General features: G+C 34.0%; 1 pseudogene; it reads right to left on the bottom strand.

Moving 5' to 3' along the window:
- Positions 1–285: 285 nt before the first annotated feature.
- The window catches only part of LOC100482307, an 88,460-nt pseudogene continuing 74,892 nt past the window's right edge, over positions 286–13,853 (bottom strand).

The raw sequence follows: 13,853 nt of genomic DNA, 5'->3' as shown, positions 1-13,853 counted from the left end.
GCTTCAGGGGAAATCCAGCATACAAAGAGGTACATGCAGGTGTTGTACGAACTAAAAACCATCAGATGCATTTGTTTTCTCTTATTTCTTTGTATCTTTCTCTTTCTCTCTCTCTCTCTTTCTCTTAATAGGACACTTTTGCTCCCAATGTTGTACATTTTTTATGTTACATCAAGTGTTTTGGTCACATGCTGTCATACCCATTTCCATTAGTGTGGGCAGAATAGGTTTTGTATCCCATTAGTGTTCATGTTGGTCATATAACTTTGTTTGACCAATGAAATGTTAGCAAACAGGCATAGTTTTTATGGTCTGGATAATTTGTATTGTCTGGCTTGGCCGATTGTGCTGCTGTAATCTGCCATGAGAAGAGCACATCTCAGTAAGCCGTTGCCCAATTAACCTGGGCCCCAGAACAAAAAAACATGGAAACAAAGACGTCAGACTAAATGCCTGGAGCCAGCTGAGACTGCCTGGCCTATATCAGTTGAACCACTGGCCATATGCAAACTGGCATGAAAGAAAATTATGGTTATCATAAGCTATCATAAGGTATCATATATGAAAATACATAAATCAGACTAATAAATGCATTTGTTGTTCTTTTTCATGTTTTTATTAGTCTGTATTTCATCCCAAATATGACTTCTCTCTTTACTCTTCAACAAGTAAATTGTCAAATTACCAAAAATATTTGCTATCCCAAACCTTACATGACCTTACAGCTGTACTACATATCCCAGTACTATCTGACTTCCTAACTCAAAATTTGAAAGATAATTTGATTGTTAGCCAGAAAATAAATTAGCTAGCAGTGAATTAGCTGTTAACTGGACTTATGGTACAATCTTGGATGATCATTCTGAGCTGTGAGCAGAACAAGTTTTCGTAAAATTCTCATTAAAATGGGATGTGGATGGGAGATAGATGAAGGATTTTCTTTTTTTTTTTTTAAAGATTTTATTTATTTATTTGACAGAGATAGAGACAGCCAGCGAGAGAGGGAACAACAAGCAGGGGGTGGGAGAGGAAGAAGCAGGCTCCCAGCAGAGGAGCCTGATGTGGGGCTCGATCCCAGAATGCCGGGATCATGCCCTGAGCTGAAGGCAGAGGCTTAACCGCTGTGCCACCCAGGCGCCCCAGATGAAGGATTTTCTGACACAATGCTTAAAGTGATAATGCATATTTTCAGGTCTTGGCATATAGCTTGACATGACATTTGTCTAACAGTACTTGCTTGAATTTGTCCCAAATTCCCACAAAAATATATATCACAGTATAGGAAAAAAATTAAAAACACAAAACATTGGATCTCATAGCCAACCTATGGTTAAACTTTAGAAGATACTTCCATTAACATAAAACTAATAGTAAGCTGAATTATAAATCAAGTTGAATTATAAATAGCATGATGGTAAAAGAGAGAGTCCCACACCTTGCTCTCTTACAGAAGCACTAACTTAGAAACAATATATGACCTACAAACTTTATGAAAACTTGAGAAACCAGTTAGAAACTCTTAATACCCAGGTAAACTGACAGCTAAGAACAGCTGCACTGAAATGGATAAGCAAGCCATTTTATTTTAACTGCATCAGCCTCTCTCCCAAGCTGGTATAGTTTGTGTTGGGAAGTAAATGCCCATCCTTTATCTTGGCTTCATCCTTGGAAGAGAATAAGAAGAGTGAAACATATGTCCTAAGTTCTGGCTTTTTGGAAGGCAATCCAAGTGACTGGTTTCTGTCTTGCCTGACTTTGAGTGCTAATGAAACGGGCAAACTGTGGATGCCTGGGGACCACAGAGAACAGAAGAGAACTCAGCAGCTTCTGGCAGCACCAGAGAACTTACAATACTTCAGACAGAAGCTGGCACAGTTCACACTGATCAGGAGAAAATATCTGGCTCACAACTTCTCACGTGAGAGACAAAGGAGAAAGTGTAATATATGTCAAATGTTCCAGCTTTTAAGGGGGCTCCCTGAGGCACAGCCTCTGCCTCACCTGATTTGGAACTGGCATACTTCATATTCCTGAGGTACATAGAAAGCAAAAGTGCTCAGTGGTTTATGGCACCCAGAGAACCTACAGTAATATAAAAAGACAGCAGAGAGAGCAAGACTATAAGATCCCGAAAAAGAAACGAGAAAACCTAATTGAGAAATTACACACACAAGCTCAGGAAGACATATCTCCATAAAAGTTTTGAGAGATCCCTAGAATTTACAGGCAGGCTGGTATGTGAAGGTCTTTCCCGGTACAAAGCCAGTCCACAAAGACTGGGAGAGATGGCTGTTTATTCAGATGCATAAACCATAACAAACAACAACAAGGTACATGAAGAAACAGTGAAACATGGCCCAGTAAAAGGAACAAAAAAAATCTACGGAAACTGATACTAAAGAAATGGAGATCAATGAGCTACCTGATAAAGAATTCAAATTACTGTATTTATTTATTTATTTATTTATTTATTTTGAGAGAGCACGTGAGCCAGGGGGAGAGGCAGAGGGAGGGAGATAATCTTAAGCAGGCTCCATGCCCAGTGTGAAGCCCAATGTAGGGCTCCATTTCACAACCCTGAGATTATGACCTAAGCCAGAGAGTCAACCATTTAACTGACTGAGACACGAGGCACCCCCAAAATACTGTCTTTAAAAAGCTTGATGCATTACAAAAGAACACAGATAGAAAAATAAATGAAATCAGGAAAACATTGCATGGAAAAGTAAAAATATCAAGAAAGGAATTTTCAAAGTGATGAAAGAAAAAAATGCCAACCGAGAATACTATATCTGGAAAAACTGTTCTTCAATAATGAAAGAAAAATAAAGAATTTTCCAGATAAACAAAAGCTCAAATATTCATCACCATTAGACCTGTCTTAAACTGCCAAAGAGAGTCCTTCAAGTTGGAATAAAGAGACACTAGGCAGTGTACAAAATATAAAGCTCTCTGGAAAAGGTAAATATATAGACAAACACAGATTCTTGTAATACTGTAATAGCTGTAAATAACCTTTAATTCATCTATAGAATTAAAAAGATAAAAGTGTAAAAATAAGTATAACTGTAAAACTATGTTAATGGAGACAAAATACTAAAAATGTAATTTGTGACATTGATAACATAAGCTTAGGGGTATGTAAAGAGTAGATTTTTTTTGTATGCAATTGAAGGTAAGTTGTTATCTGTTTAAAATAGATTGTTATAACTCTAAGATGTTTTATAGGAATCTCCATGGTAACCATAAGAAAATATCTATAAAAGATGTGCAAAATAAAATTAGAAATATATTAAAGCTTGGTATGGCAAAACTTGAAAAAACACAAATGAGAGTAGCAAAAGAAAAACAGAGGGAAAAATAAAAATAGCATATACAGAAAATAATTAACCAAATAGTAAAAGTAAGTTTGTCCCTATCAGTAATTACTTTAAATATAAAATATTAATCTCCACAATCAAAAGACAGAGTGGCTAAATGGACTTGAATAAGAACCAACCGTATGCTGTCTCTAAAAGATTCACTTTAAAAATATGGACAAACAGGCTGACCATGAAATGATGGGAAAGACATTCAATGCAATGAGAACAAAAAGAGAGCAGAGGTGATACTTAGATAAAAGACTTTAAGTTAAAAACTATCACAGGAGACAAAGAACATTATTTAATACCAAAAGGGTCAATTCACTAGGAAGATATAACAATTATAAATGTATTTGCACCCAACATCAGAACAAATATTGTCAGAACCAAAGGGAGAAATAGATAGCAATGCAGTAGTAATAGGATATTTCAGATTTGATATTAAATAGATCAACCAAACAGAAGACCAATGAGGAAACAGAGAACTTCAATAACAATATAGACCAGTTAGACCTAACAGACATAAACAGAACACCTCATTCAAAAAAAGAAAAAGCAGAACACATATTCTTCTCAAGTGCAAATCAAGCATTTTCCAAAATTGATCACATTAGGCCAATATAAAAAGTCTTAATATGTTTAAGAAGACTGAGATCATAACAAGTATCTTTTCCAACCACAATGGAATGAAACTAGAAACCAATAGCAAAAGGAAAACCGGAAAATTCACAAGTATGTGGAAGTTAAATAGCCAGTGGGTCTAAGAAGGAATCACAAGGGAAATTAGAAAATATCTTGTGACAAATGAAAATGAAAACACAACATACCAAAACTTATGGGATAAAGCAAAAACAGTACTAAGAGGGAAAAATTGACAAATCTTTAGCTAGGCTCAATAAGAAAAAAAGAGAAAAGACCATATCTCAGTCAGCACAGGCTGCTATAAAAGAGTATCACAGACTGGGTAGTACAAACAATAAACATTTATTTCTCACAGTTATGGAGGCTGGGAAGTCTAAAATGAAGATGGGAACAGATCCAGTGTCTAATGAGAGCCCACTCCCTGGTTTGCAGATGGTTATTTTCCTGTTGTATCCTAACATAGTGGGGAGTTAAGAAAGGAAGAAAGCTGTCTCATGTCTCTTCTCTCTCTCTTTTTAAAGATTTATTTATTTATTTTTAGAGAGAGAATGAGTGGGAGGGGCAGAGGGAGAAGGAGAGAGAACCTCAAGCGGACTCCATGTTGAGCAAGGCACCTAACCCAGCGCTTGATTTCACAACCTTGAGATCAGGACCTGAGCCAAAATCAAGAGTCAGATACCTAACCAACTGCACCACCCAGGCACCCCAGGTCTCTTCTCTTAAGGGCACAATTCTCATTCATTAAGGATCCACCTCATTACCTAATTATCTCTCAAAGGTCCCCTTCCTGTCATCACACTGGGACTTAGAATTTCAACATATGGGTTTTGGAGGGACACAAACATTCAGTTTATAAGAGACTGAAATAACAAAAATCAGAAATGAAACAGGGGATATTACAACTAATGTCAGGAAAATATAAAGATAATAAAATACTATTATGAATAATTATATGCCAAGAAGAGAGTGACAAATTTCTAGAAATACACAACCTACCAAAACTGAATCATGAAGAAAAATAAATTGAGCAGACCTATAACTAGTAAGAAAATTGAATCAGTAATCTAATATCTCCCAACAAATAAAAGCCCAAGACCAGAAGGTTTCACTGGTAAATTCTACCAAATATTTAAAGAATAATTAATACCAATTCTTAAATTATTTCAAACAATCGAAGATAAAAGAGCATTTCCAAATTCATTTTATGAGGCCAGCATTAACCTGATACCAAAATCAAATAAAACACTACAAGAAAAAAAAAACTATAGATCAATATTCCTGATGAATACTGATGAAAAATTCCTAGACAAAATACCAGGAAACTGAATTCAGCAATACATTAAAAGGATTGAACATCATGGTGAAGTGAGATTTATTTCTGGAGTACAAGGATAGTTCGATATATGAAAATCAATCCATGTAAATATATCACATTAATAGAATGAAAAATAAAGACCACATCATCATCACCACTGATGCAGAGAAACATTTGACAAGATTCAATACTCTTTAAAAATTAAAAAAATAGGAATAGAAGGAAATTATTTTAACATAAAAAAGGTCATATATGAAAAGCCCACAGCTAATACATACTCAACAGAAAAAACTGAAAACTTTCCCTCTATAATGAGGAACAAAACAAATATGTTCACCGAAACAAATATGTTCACTTTCCCCAGTTCTGTTCAGTAGAGTACTGAAAGTCCTATCCAGATCACTCAGGTGAAAAAAAAAAGAAAAAAAAAGGAATAAAAGGCATCCAAATTGAAAGGAAGAGATAAAATTATCTCTTCACAGATGATATGATCTTGTATGCAGAAAACCTTAAAGATTACACACACACACAAAACCCTGTTAGAACTAATAAACAGATTCAGCAAAGCTACAGGATAGAAAATCAACACACAAAAATCAGTTGCACTTTTCTACAGAAATAATGAGCAACTAGAAAAGGAAATTAAGAAAATAATCCCATTTACAATAACATCAAAAAGAATAAAATACGTAGCAATAACTTTAAGAAGGCAAAAGATTTATGCACTGACAACTATAAAACATTCCTGCAAAAAGTTAAAGAAAACACAAATAGATGGAAAGATATCCAGTGTTCATGGACTGGAAGACTTAATATGGTCAAAATGTCCATGCTATCCATAGGAATCTACAGATTCAGCGCAACCCTTATTAAAATCCCAATGACATTTTTTCTGTAGAAATGGAAAGGCATCCATCAATTCATATGGAATTTCAAAGGGCCCCAAATAGTGAAAAAAATCTTGAGAAAGAAAAAAAGCTGTAAATGTCATATTTCATGAATTTAAAACATTTTACAAAGCTACAGTAATCAAAATATTATAGTACTGACATAAAGAAAGACATATAGAACAATGAAACAGAATATAGAGCCTAAAACTAAATCCTCATGTATATGGTCTTTGAAGAAGTTGCCAAAGCTTCATAATGAAGACAAGAGTCTCTTCAACAAACATTGTTCAGAAAATGATATCCACGGACAAAAGAAGCTGGACTCTTGCCTAATGCCATATCCAAAAATTAACTCAAAATAAGTTAAATTCTTCAATGTATTAAACTCTTAGGAGGAAACATAGAGGAAAAAATTTATGACATAGGACTTGGCAAAGAGTTTTTGGATATGACATCAAAATCACAGGCACAAAATCAAAAATAGATATATGGGACTAAATTAAACAAAAAATCTGCAAAGCAAAGGTAAAAATCAGCAGAGTGAAAAGACAACCTAAAAACAAGAAAAAAATATTTGCAAGCCATATATCTGAAAAGAGATTAATATCCAGAATACATAAAGAACTCCTACAAATCCACAACAAAAAAATCAAATAACCTGATTAATAAATGGGCAAAGGACTTGAATAGATAAGCTTCCAAAGAAGATAAACAGCTAAGAAGCATATTAACAGATGCTTGCCATACTAATCATTAGAGAAATGCAAATCAAAATGACAATGAATTATTACCTCCCATGTGTTAGGATAGTCATTATGAGAAAATAATAAAATAACAAGTGTTGGCAGGAATGTGGAGAAATTGGAACGCTTGTGCATTTTTGGAAATGTAAAATTAGGCAGCCACTATGGAAACCAGTATGGAGATTGCTCAGGAACTAAGATTACCATTTGATCCACCTCTGGGTATACTGATCCAATCCCACTTCTCACTATATATCCAAAAGAATTGAACATAGGATCTTAAAGAAAGGCATCTGTACACCCATATTCATTGAAGCATTATTCACAGTAGACAAGATATGGAAGTAACCTAAGTACTTATCAATTGATGAATGGATAAAGAAAATGTGGTGGAGTGTATACATACAATGGAATATTATACAGCAACACAACAGGTCATCCTGTCATGTGGTACAACAAGAATCAGGACATTATGCTCAGTGAAATAAGCCTGTCACAAAAGGACCAAAATTGAATATTCCACTTATAAGAGGTATCTAAATCAGGCAGACTCTTAGAAACAAACAGGATGGACATGGAGCTTCAGTTTTTCAAGATGAAAATTCTAGAAATGTGTTGCATAACAATGTGCATACAGTTAACACTATTGTACTGTACCCTTAAAGACTGTTAAGATGATAAATTTTACCTTGTGCTTTTTTTTTACAATAATAATTTTAAAAAACCCTAGATAATAGTATATATGTCCTTTTAAGTTTGAAACAAGGCAATTTATAGCTTAAATAAAACAAGAAATCTGTCTCTGTCCCTCAATCCCCTGAATAGGCTCCCAGTCTAACACACACACTATTTCCCAGTACCACCCTGACGTGAAAAAGGGGGATCCCCACCCAAGGGGAGAGAGAGAGAGCCTGAGGTTGCACAAACATACCGACCCCATAATTTATCAAGGAACACAGGAGTGTTTGTCACTCAGTGTCTTCACTTAGCACAGACACAGAGCAATTCTGTAATCCTAAACATTCACTGTCATGACTAATCCTATTCAAACAAGTGCAAAGGAAAATTTTCTTCACATCTCTTGCCCCCAAGTCCTTGAAACCAAAATCTATATGTTAAGAAGCCTTGTGAGAGTACTCCTGTTGACTTTAGGGGAAAAGTCTTCATTGGGATAGAGAGAGAATGAGCAGCAGAAGAATTTAGGTAAGGGAGAAGACTAATTAATTTGTAAATTCTTTCTCTAAGAAAGCATGAAGTCATTAAATTCTTGCATAACAAAGTATAGTTTCCCTGTGGTTGTGGAGTGTCCATTTTCTTGCTTTCTTTTGTGTTCAATTATAGTCCTAAACTTGGCATGTGACTAGCAACTGCTGAACTTTGCAATTGTTGCACTGGAGAATGAGGAACATTTTGCAATATTAACACAATTCATATTATTCTAAATAGGTACCTACATACTTTTATGTATGCATATGTCTGAAGCAGAGTACTTACTCTTTTCAATTACAGCTAGATAAATACTGAATGATAGAATTGTGAATAGTTTTACTCTTACAAAAATATTTTATAAAATCTAAGTAAATTTTAGAAATAAAATATTCTAGCTTTATTTAAATAAAGTTGATTAAATGTAGATATTTAGTCATTATGTTAAGTACCTTGCCTATTAATTTTAATAAATACTTATGAAGGTTTAAGAACTATAACTTTTGAAAACACAAAAATAATTAAGTATTTAATTTTACATTAATGTGCCAATTATTTAAACTATTTTCAAATTTTATGCACTTTGAATATAATTACAATTTATTTTTTAGACATTTATACACAAAGATGAGGCAGGCAAATAAATATATAAAGTAGTCATGACAATATAAATTTCTAGTAAGATAGAATTCATGAGAAAATGGTTGGAAGTGATTAATAGGAGCGTTGTATTTTAAGATACATTCTGTAATAAATACATTAACTGTGGATCTTCATGTACATAATAGCATCAAAATGTACAAAATCAAAACTTTAGAAAATGGATAGAAACGCTATCATCAAAAGGTATTTAAACACACTGTTTGAGTCAAATCAGATTAGAAAGGCATGAAACAAGTGAGTATATAATTATCTGAGTAATATCATGAAGAAGCTTAATTAGAATGTGCATTTAATATTTTCACCTTAATAAGAGCATTCCCATTTTCTAGCATCTGCAAAGAAAAGATAAAAATTGAAATCTACAAAGAACTCATGCATACAACCTTGAACTTGCTATTTTACTATTCATTTAAACACAATGCAGTGAACCTGGAAATGTTTTTAAAACATTAACACATCAGGGGCGCCTGGGTGGCACAGTGGTTAAGCGTCTGCCTTCGGCTCAGGGCATGATCCCGGCGTTATGGGATCGAGCCCCACATCAGGCTCCTCTGCTATGAGCCTGCTTCTTCCTCTCCCACTCCCCCTGCTTGTGTTCCCTCTCTCGCTGGCTGTCTCTATCTCTGTCGAATAAATAAATAAAATCTTTAAAAAAAAAATTAACACATCAAAAAAATCTATAAAATCCAATTTATTAAAAAAAATCTCTTCATGACTGCACATCTATTAACTTAGAATACGCAAAATATAATTTTAAAATGTTTAGGCTGTCTATGTATCAACATTCAAAATATTTGCAAATACAACTATTATTCATTTTATACAACATATTAATGCATCCGACTAAAATTATGCAAATACTAACAGGAGCTGAAAATGCATTAAAATTTAATTTTCAGTCCTGCATAAGGGTTTGTAGAGTGGAATGGAAGGTGATATATCTTAAACCAACAGCCAGAATTTACTAAATTACGAATCTTTATTCTCATTCAATTATTATTAAAAATGCCATCATAATTTAATATTTAGTCTTACTTTTGGAAGACCTAGTTAAAATCAAAATTAGGTTAGAAGCTAAGATCATTGCTTTGATGAACAAGTACGACTACCAGTTCTTAAGATATTGGTCATGGAACCAAGGCAGAGCCTTGGGGGACAAGAAGAAATCTTGTGCTGCATTGATGAGGCTATAAACATAAACATAATTACCTATCTAGTTTTCTTTTCCCTAAGAACTAGGTAACCCCAAATCACCATTATTGCTTAACATAACTCTGATAGTTCTGGCTAATGTAATAATTTGTAAAACAAATAACAGGGGAAGATAATCACTGTTTGCAAATAAAATAACTATATATTCAAAACACCTGCGGAAATTCAAATTTATTTTAAAAGTTAAAGAAAATAGCCAAGTTTAAAAAAAAACCCACAAAAATCAAAACATTCTTTATACCAGCTACTAATGCTTTATAAATAAAATGAAGATATTGTTTCAAAGAGAAATAAATCAAAATAATAAAACATTAGAAATAATCCTAATAAGAAATGATTGCATCAAAATATTTTGAATGATAAAAATGTTACTGTGTAACTAAACTCTATTTAAATAAATGGAGAGATACATAGCTCTCTGAATTGGGAATCTTCAAAGTGAAGCAGTTCTTATCTTCTCAAAGTTCACCATAAATTTAATCATAAGTTTCAATCAAAATTTTTGTGTGTATTTAAAGGTGATATACAAGGGCACCTGGGTGAATCAGTTGGGTAAGCATCTGCCTTCAGTTCAGGTCATGATCCCAGGGTCCTGGGATCAAGCCCCATGTCAGGCTCTCTGCTCAGTGGGGAGCCTGCTTGTACTTCTCCCTCTGTCTGCCTCTCTGCCTACTTGTGCTCTCTCTCTGTGTCAAATAAATAATTCTTTTTTTTTAAAGATTTTATTTATTCATTTGACGGAGAGAGAGACAGCCAGCGAGAGAGGGAACACAAGCAGGGGGAGTGGGAGAGGAAGAAGCAGGCTTCCAGCGGAGGAGCCTGATGTAGGGCTCAATCCCAGAACGTCGGGATCAAGCCCTGAGCTGAAGGCAGACGCTTAATGACTGAGCCACCCAGGCGCCCCATGTGTCAAATAAATAAATAAAATCTTCAAAAAATAAAAAAAAAACAATGGTGACATATAAATTCTAAAATTTCTCAAGGATAAAAAAAAATCCTAGATGAGCAAATAAGTTGTTTGAACAGTTGGAATAGTAAGGTCAAGTATCCTCTATCAAATTTAAATTAAATTGCAAATTTAAAATAAAAAGATTTGATACTGATATCACAATGACATATCATAACCTGATGTGGATGAATTAGATAAAATAGAAAATGAGATTAAGGAAAAGTGGCTATGTAGAAACATAAAATTAGAGTATCAGGTTATCTCAATCACACAAATAAATTTCAGAATTCACTGTAGAAAATTTAAAAATAGAGATGATGATATTGGACTCTGGTCTCTGGGTAGAAATTTTCAATGTGTTCTTAGTACTCACAAAGAGAAATTCTATCAGACTTGATTACATAATATTTAAAAGAGTCTTGCTATTTAAGTACCAAAAAGAATGTTAAATATGAAAAGAGAAATATAATAGAATACAAGGAATATAATGTATCTTCTTCAATAATAATTGCAATTATTGAAGAAGATACATTATATTCCTTGTTATATAAAAAGTTTTTACAGACAACTCAATAGCAAAAAAAAAGCAGATTAAAAAATGGACTGAGGAGCTAAATAGACATTTAAAAAAAAACATACATATAGTCAAAAGACACATGAAAAGATATTCAACATCATTAATCATTGGGGGCACGCAAATCAAAACCACAAGGAGATATCAACTCACACCTTTTAGAATGGCTATTTCAAAAAAACAAGAAACAATAAGTGTTGGCAAGGATGTGGAGAAAGGAAATCCTTGTGCAAGACTGGTGGCAATATAAATTGGTACAACCACTGTGGAAAAGAGTATGGAGTTTTCTCAAAAAATTAAAAATGGAATGCCATATGATCCAGTAATTCCACTTCTGGATGTTTAACCAAAAAAACAAAAACACTGACTTGAAAACATATCTACACTCCCATGTTTACTGCAGCATTATTTACAATACTAAGATATAGAAACAACATAAGTGTCCACTGACAGATTTATGTATATACATAAAATGGAATGTTATTCACCCATAATAAATAATGAAATCCTGCCATTTGCAACAACATAGATAGAACTTGAGGGCATTACGCTAAGTGAAATAAGTCAGCCAGAGAAAGACAAGTACCCACCAATCTCACTTACGTGGAATCTAAAGCAAAAACAAAAACCAGCTCATAGATACAGAAAACAGATTGGTCTTTGCCAGAGGGAGGAATTGAGGGGCAGGTGAAATGGGAGTCAAAGGTATAAACTTCCAGTTACAAAGTAAGTCAGTCATGGGAATGTAATGGCGTGGCAACTTTAATATTATATTGCATATTTGAAAGTTGCTAACAGAATAGATCTTAAAAATTCTCATTACAAGAAAAAAAGTTGTAACTATGTTTGGTGATGGATATTAACTAGACTTATTCTGGTGATCATTTCACAACACATATAAATATCAAATCATTATGTTGTATGCCTGAAACTAATATATTGTTGTATGCCAATTATTCCTCAATAAAATTTTTTTCATTCTTACAAATCATTATGAAAACAACTCTAAAAACAGTGGGATGATGAATCATTTACCAAAGAACAACAAAAATTACCAATGTACAAGTGATTTAAAAAAAACATTTTTTACCAATAAACAGGAATGGACATTTCAAGCAACTAGATAGAATTTTTTCACTTAGGAACTTGTTTTCAAGAAGTCTATCCTCAGTAAATTATCAATGTTGTTTGTCACACAATTTCTGAGGAGTAATGTTTTGGAAATAACTTAATGTCTAAAATTTTAAATTGATTTACAAATCATGATGCCTCTGGGTGGTGGGATATTATGAAGTATTTAATGGTATGCTTGATAAGTGTTTCTTACAGTTCTGGAGTCAGAAATCTAAAATCGAGGAGTCTGCAGGCCTAAGTTCCTTCTTGAGGACTCAGGGGTGAATTCATTTCCTTGCTTTCTACAGTTTCTAAAAGCAATTTGCATTCCATAGCTTTTGGTCCCTTTTCCTTGAATGATTTCAACACCTGACTTGCTTCTTCTATTGTTGTACCTCCTACTCCTTACCCTGGATCCCCTGCCTCCCTTTCATAAGGATCATTGCTGATTGCATTGGGCCCACCTGGATAATTCAGGATGTTAGGACACCATCCCAAGATCCTTAACTTAATCACATCTGCAATATCTCTTTTACTTTGTAAGGTAACATTTGCAGGTTTGGGGATTAAAGATATGGACATCTTTGGGGGTCCATTATGCAACCTTCCATTAAAAAACAAGGTTTAAAAGATGATGTGTACTCCTACTCCTCTTAAGTAGTGGAATTGTATGGATGATACTCATCTATTTCCAAATATTTTTACAAGAGTGTAAAACTCTTATTATCCACATTTTTCCATGTCTGCAGCCAGAATCTTTTTTTTAAGATTCATTTATTTATCTGAGAGAGAGAGAGAGAGAGAGAACACCCATGAGTTGGAGGGGTGGACAGATGGAGAGGGAGAGAGAATCTCAAGCAGACTCTACCCTCAGCACAGAGCTCATCTTGGGGCTTGATCTTACAACCATGAGATCACCACCTGAGCCAAAACCAAGAGGCAGGAGCTTAACCAATTGTGCCACCCAGGTCCCCCCTGCAGCCAGAATCTTTTAAAATTCTGACTTGCTTGTATTGCCTTAACAATGATAAAAAATACATACTACATCAAAAAATCATTTTTCAGATGTAACTAAGTAACTAAGTTTGAAGATCCAAAAAGGAAAACATGCGCGCACACACACACACACGCACACACATGCATATGTCTTTGGATATAACAGTTATAGTATGACCTTACCCCAA

Source organism: Ailuropoda melanoleuca, chromosome 1, assembly GCF_002007445.2.
Source record: "Ailuropoda melanoleuca isolate Jingjing chromosome 1, ASM200744v2, whole genome shotgun sequence".
Taxonomy (NCBI): Eukaryota; Metazoa; Chordata; class Mammalia; order Carnivora; family Ursidae; genus Ailuropoda; species Ailuropoda melanoleuca.
The sequence above is the reverse complement of the archived record's forward strand: the minus strand, read 5'-3'. Positions and strand labels throughout refer to the sequence as shown.